The sequence below is a fragment of the Dendropsophus ebraccatus genome, chromosome 8 (assembly GCF_027789765.1).
Source record: "Dendropsophus ebraccatus isolate aDenEbr1 chromosome 8, aDenEbr1.pat, whole genome shotgun sequence".
NCBI classification, from domain to species: domain Eukaryota; kingdom Metazoa; phylum Chordata; class Amphibia; order Anura; family Hylidae; genus Dendropsophus; species Dendropsophus ebraccatus.
Genome location: NC_091461.1, coordinates 112,500,299 through 112,523,296, shown reverse-complemented (window position 1 = coordinate 112,523,296; position 22,998 = coordinate 112,500,299). Strand labels below are relative to the sequence as shown.

Here is a 22,998-nt window from a genome sequence, read left to right as displayed (position 1 = left end):
CCGCAAAAAGCTTCTTCCACTGACCGCGCGGCTCTCCCTTTAAACGTTATATCATTACACAGGCAGCTCATCCTGAGGAAAAAATACATCCACATGTGGAGGAAAGAGAAGACGCCCAACCTCCTTGTGTAGGTCTCCGGAGCTGAAAGACGCCATTGACTGTCCTACTTTAGGAAGGAACATTCCAAAAAACGCTGATGCAAACAATAAAAGACCCCCAGCCCTATTGTCGAGGTTCCTCGTGCAGCGGTGGATGGTGACGGAGGTTTCCTCTTCTTTTGGGAGGATGTAGCTGGTGAAGCAGCGGCCACAAGTCTTTTTGGAAAGAGAGAAAAAGGCAACAAATAAAGACGTCTTCACTTGCAAACTTTGGAAGTTTTTGAAAATTTTTATTTTTTTTTACCGGCAGGAGAACATCCCCCCCCCCCTCTATAAATAAACTCCTGCAGGCAGAAACAGCCTTGATTGCGAGAGATGAATCTGAACAAGCAGCAGGCACTACAGTAGAGTAAATGGCATTGTGCCAAGGGCCTCATCAAACATGTAATGGTTCCCACTTGACAATCAGTAGAGTACCTCTTCTCCTGTGGATCTGGCTCTTAATGATGATTAGAGAGGATGGGCTCGAAAAAATTCTCTGCCAGAAATGACCTCTTATTAATTTCTTTTGCTAGAAATGCGGAATTCTAAAGCGGCTTTATAACAGGAAAAAAAACTACTGAAGAATTGCCAGATATTTAAAAAAAAATAAATAAAAGATCATTACGGCTATAGCAACAGCTCTAAAAGCCGCGTCCGTGAAATTTTCACTTTATTTGACTTTTATTTTAAGTGTCCTTTAGAGGTGGCCATGATGGAGGCTGGAGAAGGATCCATAAAGGACACTGATATCCCAGAGGTCCCCGACACGGCATGGTTCACAGCTTATTGTTCTGGCTCACGTTTAGGAACAATGGCTCATGGTTTAACATGCCGCCATATTTCTAAGCTGTTTCTGGTCATTTGTTTGCTACTTTTTACATCGTTTTTTTTTTTTTTTTTTCCAGATTATTTATAAAAAATGTAAATATATCATGATCAAGGAAGTGTCTGTTATATCACACCCCTGCGTTTATAGGTTGAAAATTCAGACATTTTAATATCCCATGACACTTGGGGTACAGGATAATAACACTTGGGGTACAGGATAATGACACATTGACACTTGGGGTACAGGATAATAACACTTGGGGTACAGGATAATAACACACTGACATTTGGGGTACAGGATAATGACACACTGACACTTGGGTACAGGATAATAACACGCTGACACTTGGGGTACAGGATAATGACACACTGACACTTGGGGTACAGGATAATAACACATTGACACTTGGGCTACAGGATAATGACACGTGGGGTACAGGATAATGACACATGGGGTACAGGATAATGACACACTGACACTTGGGGTACAGGATAGTGACACACTGACACTTGGGGTACAGGATAGTGACACACTGACACTTGGGGTACAGGATAAGGACACTTGGGGTACAGGATAATAACACACTGACACTTGGGGTACAGGATAATGACACTTGAGGTACAGGGTAATGACACATGGGGTACAGGATAATGACACTTGGGGTACAGGGTAATGACACACTGACACTTGGGGTACAGGGTAATGACACACTGACACTTGGGGTACAGGGTAATGACACTTGGGGTACAGGATAATGACACACTGACACTTGGGGTACAGGATAATGACACTTGGGGTACAGGATAAGGACACTTGGAGTACAGGATAATGACACTTGGGGTACAGGATAAGGATACGCTGTCACTTGGGGTACAGGGTAATGACACATTGACACTTGGGGTACAGGATAATGACACACTGACACTTGGGGTACAGGATAATGACACTTGGGGTATAGGATAAGGATACGCTGTCACATTCTCTGGGGCCACATACCTGACCATAAACTAGAGACGCTCTCGCCTATCCACTAGCCCACCAGGGACATAAGATTCCGATTATTCCCCTCACTCCTCTTTACTATTGGACATAAAGGACCACATGACCTTCTGTCCTTGTTCAACAACATAGAGGAAACCTACCAGGGCCATCTACCGGGTCCATCTCACCCCTATCCCACCTGTAGATAGAAATCATCCCACACTATTACTTCTGATAACAGAATTTCCTCCATTTTATGTCGACTCTGGAGTTACTCTGCACCTCATAGTACATGAAGGAGAATATTCCTGAACAAGTTCCCCAAGGACACCATCGACTCCTCAGAGGACTGCGCCTGCAATCTCCACGAAGGGTTTAGAGAGGCTTAGAAGTCACGGGAAATGTGACACCCCGCAGTCCTCTACATTCTGATTGACTCATTTAGACTGAGCTAGGACTGTTCTTAACTTCTGACCTGTCTAAGCCGCTTCAAGGGCTGGAATTACCGACCTCCATAGTAAATGTCACATTTGGAAAATCAAGTAAGGTGGAGTGAGGCCCTCCAGCTGTAAGAATCTCTTCCGTCTAGTATTATATTCTGTATATTATGTTCTCTGTGTAGTCATTCTGGCCTTATATATGGCCATAATATAACGCTACACATATAGGAAAATTACTATAGCACGATCAGCTGATCGTCGCCTTCAACATCTGTTGCCTATAGGAAGTAATCGAGGTTGGTATTTAGACCCGACAATATGACTAGTCTATCATATTGTCTCTCCTATATAGAGCTATGCGTCTCCATGGTAACAAACAAAATCTGTATAGTCTCATCTTACTATTATACTCCTATTCAACTATTTCTTACTGTCCTCCACATACAGCAGGTATTTTGGCAAGAAATAGGAGACCGATATATAGTAGGATGTAGTTAGGGGATAATAGGGAACAGATGGCAGAGCATGACCGCAAGGTCAGACTACACACGGTCAGTTTGCTGTCTGTTACCATGGAGACACGTGGGAGGTCTGGCAAATATCAATCATTACTTTAAAAAAGTTGTTTTATATTTCAGTAGAGATAATAATGAGAAAATAATAGTGGACCTGTGACGATGGGTGACCCTCAGCAACACAGCAGGACAGGAGTCACAGAACTATATCACGCTTTAAAATGCAATATAGAATAATACAGTAATAGATCCTATTTCAGCCATATTGGTTGTCACTTAAAGGAAACCAATCTCTTCCCTAAGGGAGTTTGACCTGGACCCAATAATTTATTGCTGCCGCGCACAGCTCTCTGACAGGGCGACAAATTCAAAATATCAATTTTCAATCCTCCATCCCAGCGCCCTACGGCTAGGCATGGGGGCTGAGCCATAGGGGCTGAGCCACAGCGGCGTGTAGTCACACTGCTTCCGCCCTTTTCCCAACCATTGGCAGCCTGAGTACTGGGAACTTAATACAAAGCCCTGTGCTCAGGCTAACAATCAAGTGTGAGGGGCTGGAAAGAGGGCAGAGGTAGAGTGACTACATGCCGCTGAGGCTCCGCCCTTATGACTACTTACTGGGTGCCGGGACGGGGATTTAAGATCGATATTTTGAAACTGAGGCTACGCCGGAGTCTGCCAGTCACGTGCACGAGCTGTGCCCAGTAGCTGTAAGGTACTAGGGCTAGGTCACACTCCCTCAGGGAGGTGATAAGTTCCCTTTAAAAACTAGATAAGAGACTAATTTTGAAATGAGAAATAATCCAATATGTCTGCACTTCATGTCGTCCCAACATGGCCGCCACTACACAATAACAATATCTCTGTAAGTAAATAAAACATCCCCACCAAATTCTGGCTGCTGCTCTAACTTCTGATTTATTAATCGATGGCCAATTTTATAGGTTGGGTGGAAATCCCCTTCAGATTGGTATAAATCAGGAGTCTCTTGAGGGAAATCTGTAAAATTTATAACCTCCTCTTAGTCATTTCTAGTCATGCGGATCCAAGCTTACCCACACACGGTAGAAGAAATACATTCTCATAGAAGCATAAAATAATTCTGTCAGGAGTAGTGAAAACCGATGAAGATTATTTATCATGGGGAGTCCCGGAAGGCTTCTCGCTCATGCGTGGTGCGTTTTGGGGGGCTAAGTTCTCACAAAAATGCCTAAAATAACAGCCCAGGGCCCCCCGTGTGTTGTCTTAGGAGCAATATAACAACGTGTTTAGTAGGCCCCGTGTCATCCAGGCAGAACCTCTTTCACACTGTATGCACACGCGTCTTTCATTAGTGTCAGGAGAACACGCCAAGATGGCTCCACCATCCAACCAGGTACCTAAACCCATTAGGGCTGATATGTGGTGACAGCTCGTCTTTCAAGCCCACTTTCCCTTTAAAGGGGGATTCCATTTCCCACCATAAAGCTAATCTTCCAGATTTACACCAATTATACCCCCGTTTGTGGTGGCTTCCATTAACTGTATACGTTCCCTATCCGAGTGGTGAAGCGTTACACCGCCATCTCCTCCTCAATGGCCACATTGTATGGAGTCTTTTGAATGTCACTTTATGTGGTTTTTAATGCTTTATGTCTATTTTTATGTTTATACCTCTTATTGCTTTATTTATCGTTTCTATGGTTAGATCTTAAAAAGAAAAAAAAAAGTCATCAAAGACAAAGCAGGACACCCTGAATGGGCCGGAGTTTCTCTCCTCCGTATCCCGGTAGACTTCTGATTGCAATCTAGCTCTTCTGGAGAGGAGCCAATGATTACATAGTAAATGTCAGCCGTAGATATAAATGTAATATTCATCTCGGGAAAACATAAGAGTTCTGTGCGCGCCTCAAACACATTGCTGCTTGTCTTCAACACACACAGTGCAGCTAGTCCGAAGGAAGGAGGGTTAGAGGTGTTGTGGAAAAAAGGGTGAAAAATCTAATTTTTCTTTTTTCTTTTTAAGTACTTTCATAATCTGCTGTATTGCAGCAATAGTAAAGACGGAAAGCAGAGTCATAATCATGTATTCAGAGTTATGAAAAATACAACTTTTAATGTCTATCTCCTATCTATCTATCTATCTATCTATCTATCTATTATCTATCATCTATCTATCTATCTATATCTATCTATCAATCACCTATCGCTCATATCTATCTATCTATCTATCTCCTATCTATCTATCTATTGCAGAAAATATATATAAGATATAAAGGATATCTATCTATCTATCTACTATCTATCTATCTATCTCCTATCTATCTGTCTATCTATCTATCTATCTATCTATCTATCTCTCTATCCATCCACCCATCCGTCCCATATCTATCTATTATCTATCTACCTAGCCATCCATCCCATATCTATCTATTATCTATCTATCTATCTCCTATCTATCTATCTATCTATCTATCTATCTCTCTATCCATCCATCCATCCATCCATCCCATATCTATCTATTATCTATCTATCTACCTATCCATCCATCCCATATCTATCTATTATCTATCTATCTCCTATCTATCTATCTATCTATCTATCTATCTATCTATCTATCTATCCATCCCATATCTATCTATTATCTATCTATCTATCTATCTATCTATCTATCTATCTATCTATCTATCTATCTATCTATCTCTCTATCTATCCATCCATCCATCCATCCCATATCTATCTATTATCTATCTATCTCCTATCTATCTATTATCTATCTATTATCTATCTATCTAACTAACTATCTAGTCTCATATAGATACAGTCCAGGAAAATTAAAGGAGTACTCCGGCGCCGTCCCCCCCAAAAAACAAACAAAAACATAACACAGACACACACAGAATATATACTTACGATTCCTCCGGAGACGATCGCTGTTCAGATTTCCCGCCGGTCGCGTCCCTGCCATCTTCTTCTGCCGTCCTCACTTCCAGGTCCGGGTGCAGTGAATGGGAGAGAAAAGGCTGCTGGTGCGCATGCGCACCGGTAGCCTTTTCATTGGCTGGAGCGCAGGGCCGGATTAAAGGGAGGGCACCAGGGGCACGTGCCGAGGGGCCTCCACCACTAGGGGGCCTCCACCAGCCCAAACCCGGAAGTGGTGTCTGGGAGCCAGTCCCATGCGCAAAAAGGATGTGGAAACCCTACCTGGATACAGTACTGGCCACACTGCATGCTGTCCAGGGAGGGAGGGGGGTGTAGGGTTAATCCTGTGTAAGCATCTCCCTCCTGGCAGGCTCAGACCCCCCCTGGTGGGTCTTTGAATGGATTATTCCTGTCAAGCTTCCGGGTGCCTGTCTCCTGCCGAGGTCCTCACTCCCCCCTCGCCCCTCCCCCTCACTGAGGACAGTGCGGGACCTCAGCAAGGAGACCTGATCTCTCCAGCAGGGATATGACATCATGGAGCATGCTGGAGGATCTGTCACAGCGGCTGACAGGCTGAAGGAACAGAGAAGAGCCAGAAGAGAGAAGACCTGTCATCTGCCCAGATCAGGTGAGTATGAGGTTTTGTTTTGTATTGGCACATCAGAGCAGGGGTATGTACTATAGGGGCATATATCAGAGCAGGGGTATATACTATATTACTAAATGGAGGACATAGCAGGGGATCCTACATACAGGGGGTAACCCACATACCTACTCACCCCTCCCCCATCCTGTCTCTAGGGCCTGGCATCTTCCTCTGGACTGCAGCCTCTAGGGACAATCATATGCAGAACAGAGGAGGATGCTGAGCCATACAGCCAGGAGTGGGGAGGGGAAGGTGCTAAGTCCCCTACAATAATCAGCCACCTGTATAGATTGCTGTATGGTTTATTTGTGGGGGAAGAAAATGGGGGGGGGGGCAACAAAATTGTTGCCCAGGGCCTCCACCAACCTTAATCCGGCCCTGCTGGTGTGCATCACATGGCTTCCAGCAAGCTAAGCCAATCAGCCTTTTCCTCTCCCATTCACTGCTGTGGTAGACAGCGAAGAGGAAGAAGACCAGGAACGGCCCATGCTGTGACGACATCAACCCAAAATGTCGCCCAGGAGAAGAAGACGGGGTCGACGGTGATTTGGTGAGGGGGGGGAAGTGTTGTAGCAGGGAACCTTTTGTAGCACTGGATAACCCCCTTAACATCTCATCCATGTTGCTGCAGCGAAATGGAATGAAAATCCACAGCAAACCATGGTTGTTCACAATATAGTAAAGAACAGGACTAAAAGGCACTGCAGGACTACACACAAACTATAGTGGCAATGGAAATACTGGAGCTCATATATAGAATGGCAACAGAAAGTATTTCATAGGGCACCATGCAACATAAGTGAATGGGGCTGAGCTGCAATACCACCCACAACCTGTCAATGGAGGTGGCGCTGTTTGTTTGTTTTTTTAATCTCTCTGAAAAACTGAGTATTTTTGGATTAGCAGCCCTTTAAATCAGCAAGGAGACTTCAGATGATAGCGTGTGGCCTCAAGCCCTACCCCAGGCTCCCATGTGGATTGTTTGCTGTTCTTTAGCTTGTATGAAATAATCAAAGGGCTGACATGGAATTACAAAGCTGTGAAGAGTCTCATCCCAGTGGTGCAGTTCACATCATTGTATCAGCCTTGAAATTAAACTGTGGTTGGGAAAATATCTAAGTATTAAAATATCGAAAATTAAAAGTAATAAGCTCTTTGGGATCTTTCCGTTCTCTTGCGGTATAATACGGGAAGTAATCAGAACGGCTGCGGACGATTCTTATGCTTCTTAAGTGTTTAATTCAAGTACTTTCTATAATAATCCTGGGATTAAGGGCCTTATTCTATAAGGAGTTAAGGGGATCCGGCTGCGTTCTGCTATTAACTCCCACTGATGTGAACAGTTCATCTTTCTCACGGAGAATAACTTATAAAATGGAGCAAAATAAGATCACAAACTTTCCGTACGACGCGTTTCAATGTTCAGGGTCAAATGGAACTAATGCGAGATGTTCATGTTGTCCCCCATGTACTTGGGGCGGGGGGGCCTTTGGCTATAAGACCATGGTGCATAAATGGTGACCAATGTCCATATATACCAATATTCTTCATAATGCAGCTACCCCTAGGTCTTAGCCTAGGTTCTCTGCTTCACAAAGCTCCGGTAATAGTGTCCTGGATAGTGACATCACTGAAGCTTCCTGTGGGGACCTGCAAATAGACAGTGGCATCACTGGAGCTTCTCGAGGTATCAGTAAATGGGTAGTGACATCACTGGAGCTTCTCGAGGTATCAGTAAATGGGTAGTGACATCACTGGAGCTTCTCGAGGTATCAGTAAATGGGTAGTGACATCACTGGAGCTTCTCGAAGTATTTGGTAGACAGTGACATCATAGGAGCTTCTTGAGGTATCTTCTAAATGGGCAGTGACATCACTGGAGCTTCCTGTGTTATTTGGCAGACAGTGACATCACTGGATCCACATAAGGTATCTGTAAATGGACAGTGACATCACTAGAGCTTCTCGACATATCAGATAAATGGACAGTGACATGACTCTGGGTATAGCTGAGTTCCTTCTGTCTGACGCCTCACATATACACACCCCCACTTTAAGGCCAACAGCAGTGTCCCACCTTGGCCCCTGACTGGTTGAGGTACACACTCAGTCCCAGAAGCGGGGGGATGGGGGAGGGGGGGACCAGGAACCGGAGAGTATGACAGCGGACCCCAGCGCTTGAGCTGGGAAGGTAAGCGTATGTTGTTATGTTCACCCATCTCCTTCCCGACTGTTCTGAAAAAGAAAAAAAAGTCAGAGCCTAGACCTCTGGGATAGAGGGCACACAATACATTGAATACTTTATGATGGTCACTGGTAAGGATTCCCTTGGGATAAAGAGATCTAAATAAAAAGAATTCCATGTATTGAATCCAGTAAATTTAGCTTTATTAAGAATTTACTCCAATTTATACTTATTTTTTCTAGAAACAGCGCCTCCCGATTCATAGGCTGTGTACGGTATTGCAGTCAGTAAATGCGACTCCTTCCTTGTTAAGTAAACTATAATAACAATAATGTAATAATATTCTGAGGCTTCTGTTTTATTGGTTTTTATATTGAATTATTACGCTTTCTTGCTGCTGCTTCCCCCTCATGACAAATAAATCAGCCAAATAATCAAAAATTTGGGGCTAATAATAAAATACAGAGCGTATGGCAGTCAACAAGAGGCGTCATTCCAATAAATCAGCATAAAATGTGACTAAGCCGAGCCCAGAATGTACTAAATGAGGAAAACTGCAAGAAACTAAGGAAGGTTTCAGTTTCCTTCCCAAATGTGGTTTTCAGGCATTCGCTGGCTCGGCTCCGACTCCAAAATATCCTGTTTAGATAAATGATTATTTTTGAAAACATGTATTTGGCAGAATTTTCAGATCTGTTGAAATTCTTCCATAAAAGAAACAGAACATGTTCAGATTTCCCATATTTATTATGCTGGTAATGTGAAGTGGCAGCAACGGACGGGGGCGCTGGAGGTTAGTAACTGGATGTGGTGACTGGCATCCAGGGAAATGGCACAGCTAAAACTCCCCCCCCCCAAAAAAAGAAGAAGAAATTTCCCCCAAATTCAGATACATATATAGAGGAGACATAGGAGTACAATACAATATTTTTTTAGCACAGGACATTCATGATCGGCAGAGCATACATGCAATCATCCCTTCACTATAGTACCCCGCACAGGCCCCATGTGGTTGTGTTTGGGACTGCAGTTACATGGATAAGAACGTGTCAAACAATGGTACCACAAATCCAGAAAATCACATTGTATAAATAAATAATAATAATAATAAATATAAATAATGCAGAGAGAAATAAGTATTTGATCCTCTACCGACCATTAAGAGTTCTGGCTCCTACAGAACAGTTAGACGCTCCTGATCAATTTTTTTACCTGCGTTAAAGAGAGCTGTCTTACATTGTTACCTGTATAAAAGATTCAATTAATGAGTCAGACCCTAACCTCTACAACACAGACCTGCACAAGGCTGGAATGGGCCACTACAAAACCATAAGTAAGGTTCTAGGTGAGAAGGAGACAAATGTAAGTAAATGATAGAAATACAAAATGACTGTCAATCGACAACAATCTGGGGATCCATGCCAAATCTCACCTAGTGGGGTGTTCTGGACCATGAGGAAGGTGAGTGATCAGCCTACAACTACAGAGGGGGAACTTGTTAATGTTCTCAAGCAGCTGGGACCCCTGCGTAATAGATAAAAATCCTGCAGTGCCCGCAAAGTCCCACTGCTCAAGAAGGCACATGTGCAGGTCCGTCTGAAGTTTGTCATTGAACACGTTAAAGACTCTGAGAGTGATTGGGAGAAGGTGCTAAGGTCAGATGAGCCAAAAATTGAGGTCTTGGGCAGGGTTGGACTGGGGTACCTGGGGCCCACCAGAGGAAATTATCCTGGGGGCCCACCAATAAAGAACATGTCAGTCAGTGTTACTACAGGTTCTGAACTCGGGGCCCACCGGAGGATTCTCCGGTTCTCTGGTGGACCAGTCCAACACTGCTCTTGGGCACTAACTCGCCGTGTTTAGAGGAGGAGAAATGCTACCTATGACCCAAAGAACACCGTCCCTACTGTCAAGCATGGAGGTGGAAACACTATGTTTTGGGGTTGTTGCTCTGCTAAGGGCACAGGACTACTTCACCACATGACTGGGACAATGGATGGAGCCGTGTATGGTGGTAAACAAATTCTTAGTAAAAGAGATTATTATATGTTAATTGTCCATTCGACCTATTGTATAAAAATGTTCTCTGATAGGATAAGTATCCGGAACAATGTCCAAGCACCATTTTGTTTTATCTTCAGTCCTAAGAACCTCCAAAAACATTCATCCCAAAATACCCAACTCATCATGCTTCGGTGTCCTTTTAAATAAGAATAAACATCCATTAACTTGCAATGCAGAAGATGTGTTCATCCACGTAATGTTCCTGAAGTGTTCATGCTTCATCTCATCCCCACTTCCACCGAGCGGCCCGGCCGGCCAGGGTAAATATTTTTCTAAGCCAAGGTCTCGTTCAGTGTTTCGCCATCGATCCTGACACTGATAATTGATGTACACAAAACACGTCGTCAGAACGAGGAGAAAGGGGCTTGGGCTGGGAGTCCTGTTTATTTGGCTCGTACACAGTTGTTGAGTGAGATGAAAATAAACAAGGTTCTCTTCACTGTCAGCTATCAACAGGCCCTTGTCATTGTTTTATGCTCAGTTATAGGACAACCCACCTGTAGCTTTAGGTTATCCTGGCAATAGTATCTCAGGTTAAGGCCAGGTTCACACTATCTAAAAACATCGGCCGTATTTCATAACAACGATCGTTATTTGTAAAATAAATAATAATGTAGCTGATATGCTAGGAGGGTGTAAATATAGAGGGGTATGTGTGCTTTTACATTCATTTTGTTATTGCTCCAATGCCGTTAAAATAAAAGGTGGAGCAATGATGCAAATAAGACAAAATTAAATCTTGTTCTATTATGTGTCTCCATGGTAACAGACTACAAACTTGTCTGTAGTCTGATCCTGTACTAATATTTTATTCCACCTGTGTGATCCCTTTATACCCTTGAAGTAAACAATGAAAGAAACCATAAGACAGCGGTCTCTAACCTGTGGCTGTCCAGGTATGCTGAGAATTGTAGTTCAGTGGTTAGCACTGTAGCTGGGTCCTGGGTTTAAATCCCACAGGGACCAAAACTGACATATATATATATATATATATATATATATATATATATTTATTATTGTAGTTTAGTAATAACAGCAAGTATACATTTTAATCTATGAATTAAAAAATCTTACATCTTTCTTTAATAATATACTGATTACAAAAAGTGTTTTCTGACAGTAAAAACTTAAAAGAAATGAAAAATTGAAGATCTCCTCCAGCTTCTCTTCACCTTTGCGGCACTGTTGTGTGCCAGAGCGCAGGGGTAGAGAGTTGCCTCTTGTGGTCGGAGGCATAATTCTGCCACAAGGGTGATTGACAGGGCAGGGAGCCAATGGCTCCTTACCATGTCAATCTCATTGTTGCATTTAAAGGGGTATTCCACTATTCAGTCTCCTTCCCCCAGTTTTGAGCTGCAGCTTTTTGCCGAAGATACAAAAATCTGCATGTGAGCCTTTCTCTCTGTTTCCCCCTCCTCCCCCCTCCCATCTGAGATGGCTGATGTAAACAAGTCCCTGGCAGGCTGTGTCTGTCTCATAAGGGAGGGGGGAGGAGGTGGAGACAGAGAGAAAGGCTCACACACAGATTTTTGTGCCTTCTGCAGAATGCAGCAGCAGCTCAGAACTGGGGGAAGGAGACTGAATAGATAATAACAAGTATGGAAGGAACTGTTAGTCTCACCATGGGCAGCAACATACCAAAAGTTATGTCCGTGTACAATACTCCTTTAGCTGTATGCACTCCTGATCTGGAATTAAAGTTAAATGGCCAGCAGCTCCAGGCTTTACTTGCCCGGGAGCTGATACCGGCCCAGGGGGCCTAGCAACACATCCGGAATACTGCCCAGTTTCCGGATACTCCCATAGAGTTCTATGAAGTCATCCATGCAGGAATTCCTGAAAATCCTATCTATCTATCTATCTATCTATCTATCTATCTATCTATCTATCTATCTATCTCCTATCTATTTATCTATTCATTCTATACAGGGAGAGTTATGCATTGAGCATGCCTCATAGTCCGAAATGACCAATGTGAGATATGGCGGATGATAAGTCATGCCGGATCCAAACACACGCGCAATGTCGACATGCAAATTATTGTTTCACCTAGTTTCTCTTCTCAGTTTTCTCTGGATATATACAGATAAAAATTTTCCAAAGAATTAAAAAAAAATATGTATTTTTTTTTTCACAATTTCATTTTATTTTTTTATTACAATGCTTTGGAAAAAAAAAAAAAAAGAGCAGCGTTCAGGGGCATTTATGCTAATCTGGTTAATAAGCAGTGTTTCCTATAGCCGTCTGCACATCAAGGATTCCCAGAATCATTCCCAGAAAGGTTCATCCTCGCAGCTAATTGAATAGAGCGTCCGTATGTTGGGCTTTGATTCGGACTGTGATTAACTCCTTTGGTGTTCCGGGCTGGATACAAAAGAAATGATATGGTAATCTGTCATTGTAATCAGCCCCGAAAATGTCAGAGGCAGCTGACAAAATAGAGATTGCATGGCATTGGTTACAGGGGGCGCAGAGGTCGCACCAGACAAACCTCCAGCGTACAGTCAGGGACATATTTTCACTGCTAATTCATGCTGATTCCACCAGTTCACAGAAGCCGCCACTTGAAGCTAATGGCTGGAGCGTCTCATTATCCCCCCGGGACCCCGGTGTGAAGTCAGGAGGTGGTATTCATTCAGGCCCTCGCCGGCAGGTGGACACATAAAAGAAATTAAAAAATTGGTCTCGACCAACACCTATTTGGCTGTCTAAAAAGAGATTGAGTACCCCAAAATGATCCCTATTCTTCCTGCGGCATCAGCAGAAGCTGTAGGATGAGGAGACGAGAGGCGACCCCCCCTACACACGGCTATACTGAGGAGGACGTCTATAGGGGGATATATAGGAGTCTGGAGGGGCACAAAATGGCAGCAGTGACACATAACAAAATACAGAAATATACTTATATACATGGACTCACAGCATCTATCTTATGTACATATCAATTTATCTATTCATCCATCCGTTGGATATCTATTATCTATCTTCTATCATCTATCTATTATCTATCTATCTATTATCAATCTGTCTATCTATTATCATCCATCTAGCTATCTATCTATTATCTATCTATCTATCTATCTATCTATCTATCTATCTGCCTATCTATCTATCTATCTATCTATTATCCATTATCTATCTATCTATCTCCTATCTATCTATCTATCTATCTATCTATCTATCTATCATCTATCTAGCTATCGTTTATCTATCTCCTATCTATCTATCTATCTATCTATCTATCTATCTATCTATCTATCTATCTATCCATTATCTATCTATCTATCTATCCATTATCTATCTATCTATCTATCTATTATCTATCTATCTATCTATCTATCTATTTATTATCTATCTTCTATCTATCTATCTATCTCTAATCTATCTATCATCTATCTATCTATCTATCTATCTATCTATCTATCTATCTATCTCCTATCTATCTATCTATTCGTTATCTATCTATCTATCTATCTATCTATCTATCTATCTATCTATCTATCTCCTATCTATCTATCTATCTATCTATCTATCTATCTATCTATCTAGATATCATCTATCTCCTATTATCTATCTATCTATCTATCTTCTATCTATCTATCTATCTATCTATCTATCTATCTATCTATCAATCATCTATCTCCTATCTATCTATCTATCTATCTATCTATCTTTCTATCTATTATCTAGCTGTCTATCTATCTATCTATCTATCTATCTATCTATCTATCTATCTATCCAGATAGATAGATAGATAGATAGATAGATAGATAGATACTGAATATCTATGTAATCTGTGCTCTCCTTATTAGTCCCACATAAAAAAAAAAGAATATTACCAAAAATATTAAGTAAAAAACTAAGAAATCCATTCCATTGATGTGTAGATAACAAATCTGTTTCCTCTCACAACAGAAAAGGTTTTTTATGTTAGAAAATAGAGGGTGAATTATCATTAACAATTCCAGAAATTCTGGATAACAATGAGGTCCATTTAAGCCCCCTATTAGCACATTAATGATACGTTACCCCTCTGAGCGGCCGCCGGCTTTGTCCACAGTCGGGCAATTTCAGTAATTACTGTTCAATTTCCCTGTTTGTATAATGGCAATAGAAATACATTGTGGACCATTAGCCTGCTGGACCTGCGTCAAATGAGGCCGGTAAAACGGCAAAAAAATAATAATCAATGCCAGTTACAATGACAAAACAATCATTAATGGTAATAAAGGCAATAATAATCATAATAAATGACATTTGAATTAAATTCCAATTTGTTAAAATTTGCGGCTTCAATTATAATCATCCCAATAATAGTAAGAATAAAAGTGATAGTGATAATAATACATTCAATACAATTTGAAATAATCATGTATTTAAATTGAAAAAATAAGAAATGATATCTAAAATTAGTATTTTTTTTAATATATTTTTTTCTTCTTAAATTAAAGCGACTCTGTACCCACCATCTGCCCCCCAAACCACTTGTACCTTCAGATAGCTGCTTTTAATCCAAGATCTGTCCTGGGGTCCGTTCGGCAGGTGGTGCAGTTATTGTCCTAAAAAACAACTTTAAACTTGCAGCCCTGTGCCCAACGGCCGGGGATTAGAGTATCTGTGTCCGAACTTTGCCCGACCCCTCCGTCCCTCCTCCCCACCCTCTTCATCATTAGGAATGCCACTGGAACATTTTCTCCTGTCTGAACATTGCACAGGTGCCTTAATGATCCAGCCCATGTTCAGTATTCACACAGCTGAGGAATAGGAGACAATCTATATGGAGCATTCCTAATGATGAGGAGGGTGGGGAGGAGGGACAGAGAGGGTGTGCCAGCCTAATGCACAGACACTCTAGGCTACGGCCGTTGGGCACAGGGCTGCAAGATTAAAAAAATTTTAGGACAATAACTGCATCACCTGCCGAATGGACCCCAGGACAGATCTTGGATTAAAAGCAGCTGTCTGAAGGTACAAGTGGTTTGGGGGGTCAGATTGTGGGTACAGAGTCGTTTTAAAGGAGAATTCCGGAGTAGGATGATTCCGGGCTGAGAAAAGTAACATACTCTCACCTACCCCCCTCCAGCACTGATTTCGGTATCCTGCAGCTCCGGTCCCCCACTCCCTGACTGCTACCTGGTAAAAGAGGGGACCTGGGTAAACTCAGCCAGTTAGCGGCCGAGACATAACTGTGCTATGGCTGCTGACTGGCTGAGCAGGCCTGGCACATCACGTCCCAGGTCCCCTCTTTTTCCAGGAAGTGGTCAGGGGCCGGAGCTGTGTGATACCGATATCAGAGCTGGAGCAGGGGAGGTGAGAGTATGTTACTTCTCTCAGCCACTCCCCTCCCTGGCATTCTGCCAAAAATTACCCCAGCCCAGAATTCTTCTTCAAGTGGAGTTCCATGTAAAACACATCAAGAGTTTTGTATTGTTGGATTAAAGGAATTTTTCATAAATTGTTATATTGTAATTAGAGTCCCTTTAAGCACCTTCCCACCATGTGATTGCCTTTGGGATCCCTGAAATATTTGTAAATCAATTATTTCACCAAAAACGACTCTCTGCTTGTTCTTAGGGAAAATCTGTCCCTAATAACAGCCTCGGCAAGCCAGAACACAGGAAATGGGGCATACCATGTACCCTCTGCAGTTGGGGGTGGGAGAAATCCTGGATTCTCTGCAAAACCTGCAAACTGTGAACCTCCAGATGATTACATTATCCATACTATTAACTCTCATCTTACCAGCAGTTAAAATAAACAGCAACAGCAAAGAAAGCAAAGGCATACAATAAGCCTTGCTGCTGTTTATTTCCTTCCTGCTCACATAGCAGCTTGCAAAGCCTGTGCATCAGTAACCCATTCTGCCCCCAAAAGCCATCTATACTAGTGCACTGTACAAATCATCCCCGAGAAGAGTAAAAGCCTATTGAGTGCATCACTACGTTGTGAGGAATATGCAGTGGGTTGTGCTGTGCTATGATTGGCTAAAGAAGTAAGGGAAGAAGTCCCTGTATATGTACTACTGGCAAGTCAAGCTTTGGGACCTCAAGAACATTCACTCAACAGATAACGTTCAAACACCCGATCATTTTGTATCTCCTTGGAGATAAGTCTGGTAATGGCATACGTATGCTTGGTCAAGCCAAGGGTGCATACGTATCAGGTGGGCACAAGGAGTAGATGTTGACCAAATGTGCATTTAGCTCACAACCATTGAAGGTGTGCGGCCATCTTAAGGCCCTGTTCACACTTCTGCAGTTGCTTCTTTGCATTGCTGGATCTGCTGTATGACGTATCCCAACATCAAGGTGGCCACAAACCTTCAAAAACTACTGGCCACTCACTATTCCTCCTGACCCTCGACCTCCATACACATGCTTGGATCAGCTGAGTGTGCATGTGTCCTACATGGTTAGAAGTAATAAGCTGCTGCCAGACACCTCTGGGTGGAAAAGACAAGAGAGTTCTGTTGTTTTTTTTTTTCCCAAATATAATGGAAGATGCAATGAAGGCTCTAACATAGATTTAACCAGAACCTTAGAGATCTTCAAGCTAGAACCTAAGGGTTATGGTCCATTGTGGGTGTCCTGGCTTACAGATATTGATGATCTTCTTGTCTTGTCTCTATGGCATAAAAAAAAAAAAAAAATAGCAAAAACTGTAAGGGGGCTCTTAAAGGGATTGTCCTGTTCAGAAAGTCCCCAGAGATAAGTTAAAATTTTTATTCTAAGCCTATAAGGAACAGTTCTTATTCGGGGGTTCAATGGACAGATAACTAATAGACATGCTGGGACCTCCAGTGCAAGAAAGACTCTTAGTAGTCTTATTAATGGGGATTCTAAACAAATGCCCCACCCCCGTATTTCTCAATCCTCCTCCTATGTGAAAAATACAAAATGTGTTTTGTAAATTGCAGTAGAATACACCTCAAAAGTCTTTATTGGCTACCTATAGGTATGGCCGTAGATAGATGGTGGGCAAAGGCCAATCTCCTGTATATGAACCTTCCTGGCAGTAGTGATGAATCCGCTGGGTTGCTTTGGATTTTGCATAGGAGAAGAGAAGTCTAAGAAGCCTCCTGGCCTTTACCCTTTAACATTGATTAATATGTCCAAACAGGGTCCTGTAGATATAGAAAGTAGAAATAATCAATCCGAGGTCCGGACAGGCAGAGATTGGTCAACACAGGTAACAGATCGGGGCAGGCAGCAAACAAAGAGAATCATCAGGAAGAAGTTGTGTCTGAACTAGGAAACACAATCTGAAGTATGATCAAAATCCCGGAAAGGGGGCACATCTGGAGAAATCCTTTAAGAGGGAACTATCAGTATGTTAGACGAATCTATCCTGCTGATAGCCCCATTATGCGCATAGGGTGCTAAGGAGGAAGGTCTGTCTCTTAGGATACTATTACACAGAACGATAATCGGCCGAATCGGGTTGATTATCGCTCCGTGTAATAAATAGAATGATCAGCCAATGACAACAATCATCGGCTAATCGTTGATATAGGTTAGAACCTATATTTGTCAGGCGCCGACCGCTCATGACTATGTGTAATAGCGGTGCGCGAGCGGCTACTGACGATATACATTACCTATCCACACTCCAGGGCTGCTCCTGCGGTCCGCTTTTCCCTGGGTCCCGCTCGCTCTAGCTTCAGAGAAGCGGACCGCAGGAGCAGCCCTGGAGCGTGGATAGGTAAAGTATATAATTTAAGAAAGGGCTGCACGGACATCGGTAACGATGTCCTTGCAGCCCTTGTTATACGATTATCGGGCCGTGTAATAGGCCCAGTAACGAGCGCCGATCTAGCAGATCGGTGCTCGTTTACAGTTGTTATCGGGCCCCTATCGGTCCATGTAATACCACCCTTACCTTCCTCCTCCTCGGCACGTCCCTGTGCAGTCAGTAGTTAAATCCTTGACCCGGAGCACATGTTAGGAGCACTGTCCCACCCCCATTGCACCGATCTGCCCTACCCGCCAATTGATTATCACTAGAAGAGGCGGGCCGGCTCGGCGCAATAGGGCTAGGGCAGTGCTCCTAATGGGTGCACCGGGTCAAGGATTTAACTACTAACTGCACAGGAACAGCAGCAAGGAGCCCTGTGCCCATTAGGCCGCTATCAGCCCCCTAATGGGCACAGGGCTCCTTGCTGCTGTTTCTGTGCAGTTAGTAGTTGAATAGGTCCCCTTTAAGAAGGGTAGGATGCCAGAACATTGGTGGAGGATGGAGAAGAGCAGGAAACCTATGTGTGTGAACACAGATCTGCTCTTGTGTTTCACCCTACATGACCAGGCTAAGTGACTCATCCAGCACAAGTTCATGCAGGGAATTCTAGATTTCTACAGTCTGAAATCTGTGATCTCTTATTATAAAAGACTAGCAGAAGATGTAGGAAACACTCCCCCGAGAGATTACTGCCTCAGCTCAATAAAGACGAAGCATTGTAATATAGAGGATTCCTGGAAATGAGCTGCAGTGCTCTCTGTGTACACTGATACTCTCATATTGCAGACCAGTTTCATTCACTTGAATAGGAATGAATTGCACAGGGATGCAGTACCGGACACGGCCACTATACACTGTTCGGAGCTGCACCAGGTAAACGGTGAAGAGGCTACAGAGCTCAGTGTAGAACCATAGCTGAACAGTGGGGGTGCAGGAAGAAGGATATGAGATTTGTAGCCTATTTTAGGGAAAACACTTAAAAGCTTTTCCTGCTCAACTTCTAGGGCTGCATAGTTAGCATCTCTCTCTTTCTTCCATGAATGAAGTGTCTGACCTTTGCTAAACGTTATCAGTCTAATGGTGCGTTTACATGTAACGACTATCGTGCGAATTTGCGCGATAACGATCGAATTCGAACGATAATCCTACGTGTAAACGCAGCGAACGATCAAATGACGAACGAGAAATCGTTCATTTTGATCTTTCAACATGTTCTCAAATCGTCGCTCGTCGTTCACAAAAAATTCGCAGATCGTTCCGTGTAAACAGTCGTTCGCAGATTTAACCAATGTGTGAGATAGGCTTAAGCGATCGCAAAACGATTTTCCGTAAAAAAAATCGTTACTCCGACATCGTTAATCGTACGATCGGGCCAATTATCGTTTCGTGTAAACGCACCTTGAGGCTGGGTTCACACCAGTAGTGGATTATAATAGGGGCGTTTCGGGTGGCAGCCCGAGGCCCTGAGCTCCTGGGGGGCCCATGACCAACCAAAAAGACTTATACTTTCAGTGGTGTATTGTCTCCTGGCTGCACTTCCGCCATGATTTGCAAAAATCACAATTTTTTTATGGCAATTTTGCAAAAATCAGGACATCATGAAATTATCTGTCCTGTACTATGATTGCCAGGCTAGTTACAGTGGGATGGGGGGCCCAGGCTTGGTGAACAGCCCGGGGGGCCTATGGTAAAGTTAATCCGCCCCTGGTTCACACTACGTATATTTCAGTCAGTATTGTGGTCCTCATATTGCAACCAAAACCAGGAGTGGATTAAAAACACAGAAAGGATCTGTTCACACAATGGTGAAATTGAGTGGATGGCCGCCATTTAATGGCAAATATTTGCTGGTATTTTAGAACAACGGCTGTTATATTGAAATAATAGCCGTTATTTACTGTTATATGGCGGCCATCCACTCAGTTTCATCATTGTGTGAATAGATCCTTTCTGTGTTTTTAATCCACTCCTGGTTTTGGTTGCAATATGAGGACCACAATACTGACTGAAATATACGTAGTGTGAACCCATAAACCTACAATGGGGAAAATAAATATTTGATACACTGCCAATTTCCCACCTACAAAGAATGGAAAGTTGTGTAATTTTTAACATGGGTACACTTCAATTGTGAGAGAAAGAATTTAAAAAAAAATTGAAATATTTTGTATTTTATTAAATATTTTTTATTTCATTTTATTTTATTTTAATAAAAATGATTAATTATTTAATAAAAACTTTGAAAGATAAAAAAAATCCAGAAAATAACATTGTATAATTTTTAAATAATTATTTTGCATTTTATTGCATGAAATAAGTACATGAACCCTGACCAACCAACAAGAATTCTGCCTCTCGCAAACGTCTTTGTTTTTCTTTAAGAAGCATCTCCTATTCTGCACTCATTACCTGCATTAATTGCACCTGTTTGATCTTGTTACCTGTATAATAAATACCTGTTCACACACAAGACCAAAGAGCTTTCTAAGGACACCAGGAAAAAAATTGTAGACTTATACAAGGCTGGGATGGGCTACAGGACAATAGGCAAGCAGCTTGGTGAGAAGGCAACAACTGTTGCCACATTTATTAGAAAATGGAAGAAACACAACATGACTGTAAATCTTCTTCAGTCTGGGGCTCCATGCAAGATCTCACCTCGTAGGGTAAGAATGATTCTGAAAAAGGTCAGGTATCAACACAAAACTACATGGGAAAACCCTCATGGATTAAAATCCTGAAAATCCTGCAGGGCATGCAAGGTCCCCCTGCTCACTACAGCATATGTCCAGGCCGTGTGAAGTTTGGCAATGACCATCTAGATGATCCATGGAAGGCATGGGAGAAGGTCATGTGGCCAGATGAGGCCAAAATAGAACTTTTAGGTATCAACTCCACTTACTTTGTTTGGAGAAAGAAGAAAGACGAGTACAACCCCAAGAACACAGTCCCAACCATGAAGCATGTGGGTGTACCCAATATATTTTGGGGGTGCTATCCTGCTAAGGGGACAGGATGAATGCACTGTATTGAAGGAAATGTGGATGGAGCCATGTATTCCATGACTTTGGCCAACAACCTCCTTCCCTTATTAAGAGGACTGAAGAGTCGTGGCTGGGTCCTCCAGTATGACAACTAAGGGCCCTATTACACCAACAGATTATCTGACAGATTTTTTTAAACCAAAGCCAGGAATGGACTATAAACAGAGAACAAGACTGAGATTTGTCCTCTTTTCAAATCCATTCCTGGATTTGGCTTAAAAAAATCAGTCAGATAATCTGTTGGTGTATTAGGGCCCTTAGGAGCATTTCATGGTCCTGGAGTGGCTTAGGGTACTATTAAACGGAATGATAATCGGCCAAATCGACCCTATCCGGCCGATTATCGTTCCGTGTAATAAACACAACGATCAGCCGATGATCATTGTCATCGGCTGATCATTGATATAGGTTCAGACCTATAATTGTCGGCCACCGACCGCGCATCGCTACGTGTAATAGCGGTGCGCGGCTGGTGGCTAAAGATTTGCAAAAGAATACATTACCTATCCATGGTCCAGGGCTCCTCCTGCTCCTCTTCTCCCCGGGTCCCGCATGCTGCAGCTTCACAGCGGTCTGTCTTAGCTGACAGCCGCTCAGCCAATCACAGGCCGGGACCGCTGTGGCCAGTGATTGGCTGAGTGGCCTGTCAGCTAAGACAGACCACTCTGAAGCTAGAGCGCGTGGGACCCAGGGAGAAGAGGAGCAGAAGGAGCCCTGGACCATGAATAGGTAATGTATACCAGTTTAGCAAGGGCTGCAAGGACATCGGTAATGATGTCCCTGCAGCCCTTGTTAAACGATTATCGGGCCATGTAATAGGCCCTGTAAACGAGCGCTGATCTAGCAGATCGGCGCTCATTTACATTTATTATCGGGCCCCTATCGGCCCATCTAATAGTACCCTTAGCTGGTCTCCACAGCTGAACCCAATAGAAAATCTTTGGAGGCTGCTGTAACTCAAATGATAACCCCAGCAACAGCCCCGAAACCTGAAAGATCTAGACACTATTGCACACTTAAACACCATACTACAACTTAAACAACAATGCTATAATGTTGCGTTAAAGGGGTTATCCCAAGCAATATGCCGCATATAAATGATCTATTGAAGAGTTATATCATTTACTTACATAGTATAGCACCATCTAGTGTTCAACGTGTATGGCAATGTGTATGTCCACCTACTGAAGGACACACATGCTCAGTCACAACCTCCACTCCTACATAGGGATCCTATAGAGATCACTGTAGAACAGACAATAGAACAATCTATAATCTAATTGTCTATGTATCATATTATACATTGTAATATTTTCTATATATTACATCATGCTTCGATAAACACAAGTATACCACAAGGGCATGTATTCTAGGGATCTTATTATCCCTATATAATTGGATTCTATACTAGAAAACAGTAACATATCTGGACATGATGTAGTAATAGACGTCAGGCGAGTGGTGAGTTAAATATTTCCAGGTACGGGTGAGGACGGCCATTTATTACGTGGTTATCTGC

The 22,998-nt window shown here is 42.7% G+C and overlaps 1 long non-coding RNA gene across 1 annotated transcript; it reads right to left on the bottom strand.

Moving 5' to 3' along the window:
- Positions 1–12,890: 12,890 nt before the first annotated feature.
- On the bottom strand, positions 12,891–22,692 carry LOC138798834 (uncharacterized). Its single transcript, XR_011364181.1, has 4 exons — positions 22,610–22,692; positions 17,650–17,824; positions 14,731–14,846; positions 12,891–13,065 (listed from the first exon to the last, which is right to left on the bottom strand). It is a non-coding gene; the product is annotated as an uncharacterized lncRNA (long non-coding RNA).
- Between the last annotated feature and the right edge of the window lie 306 nt (positions 22,693–22,998).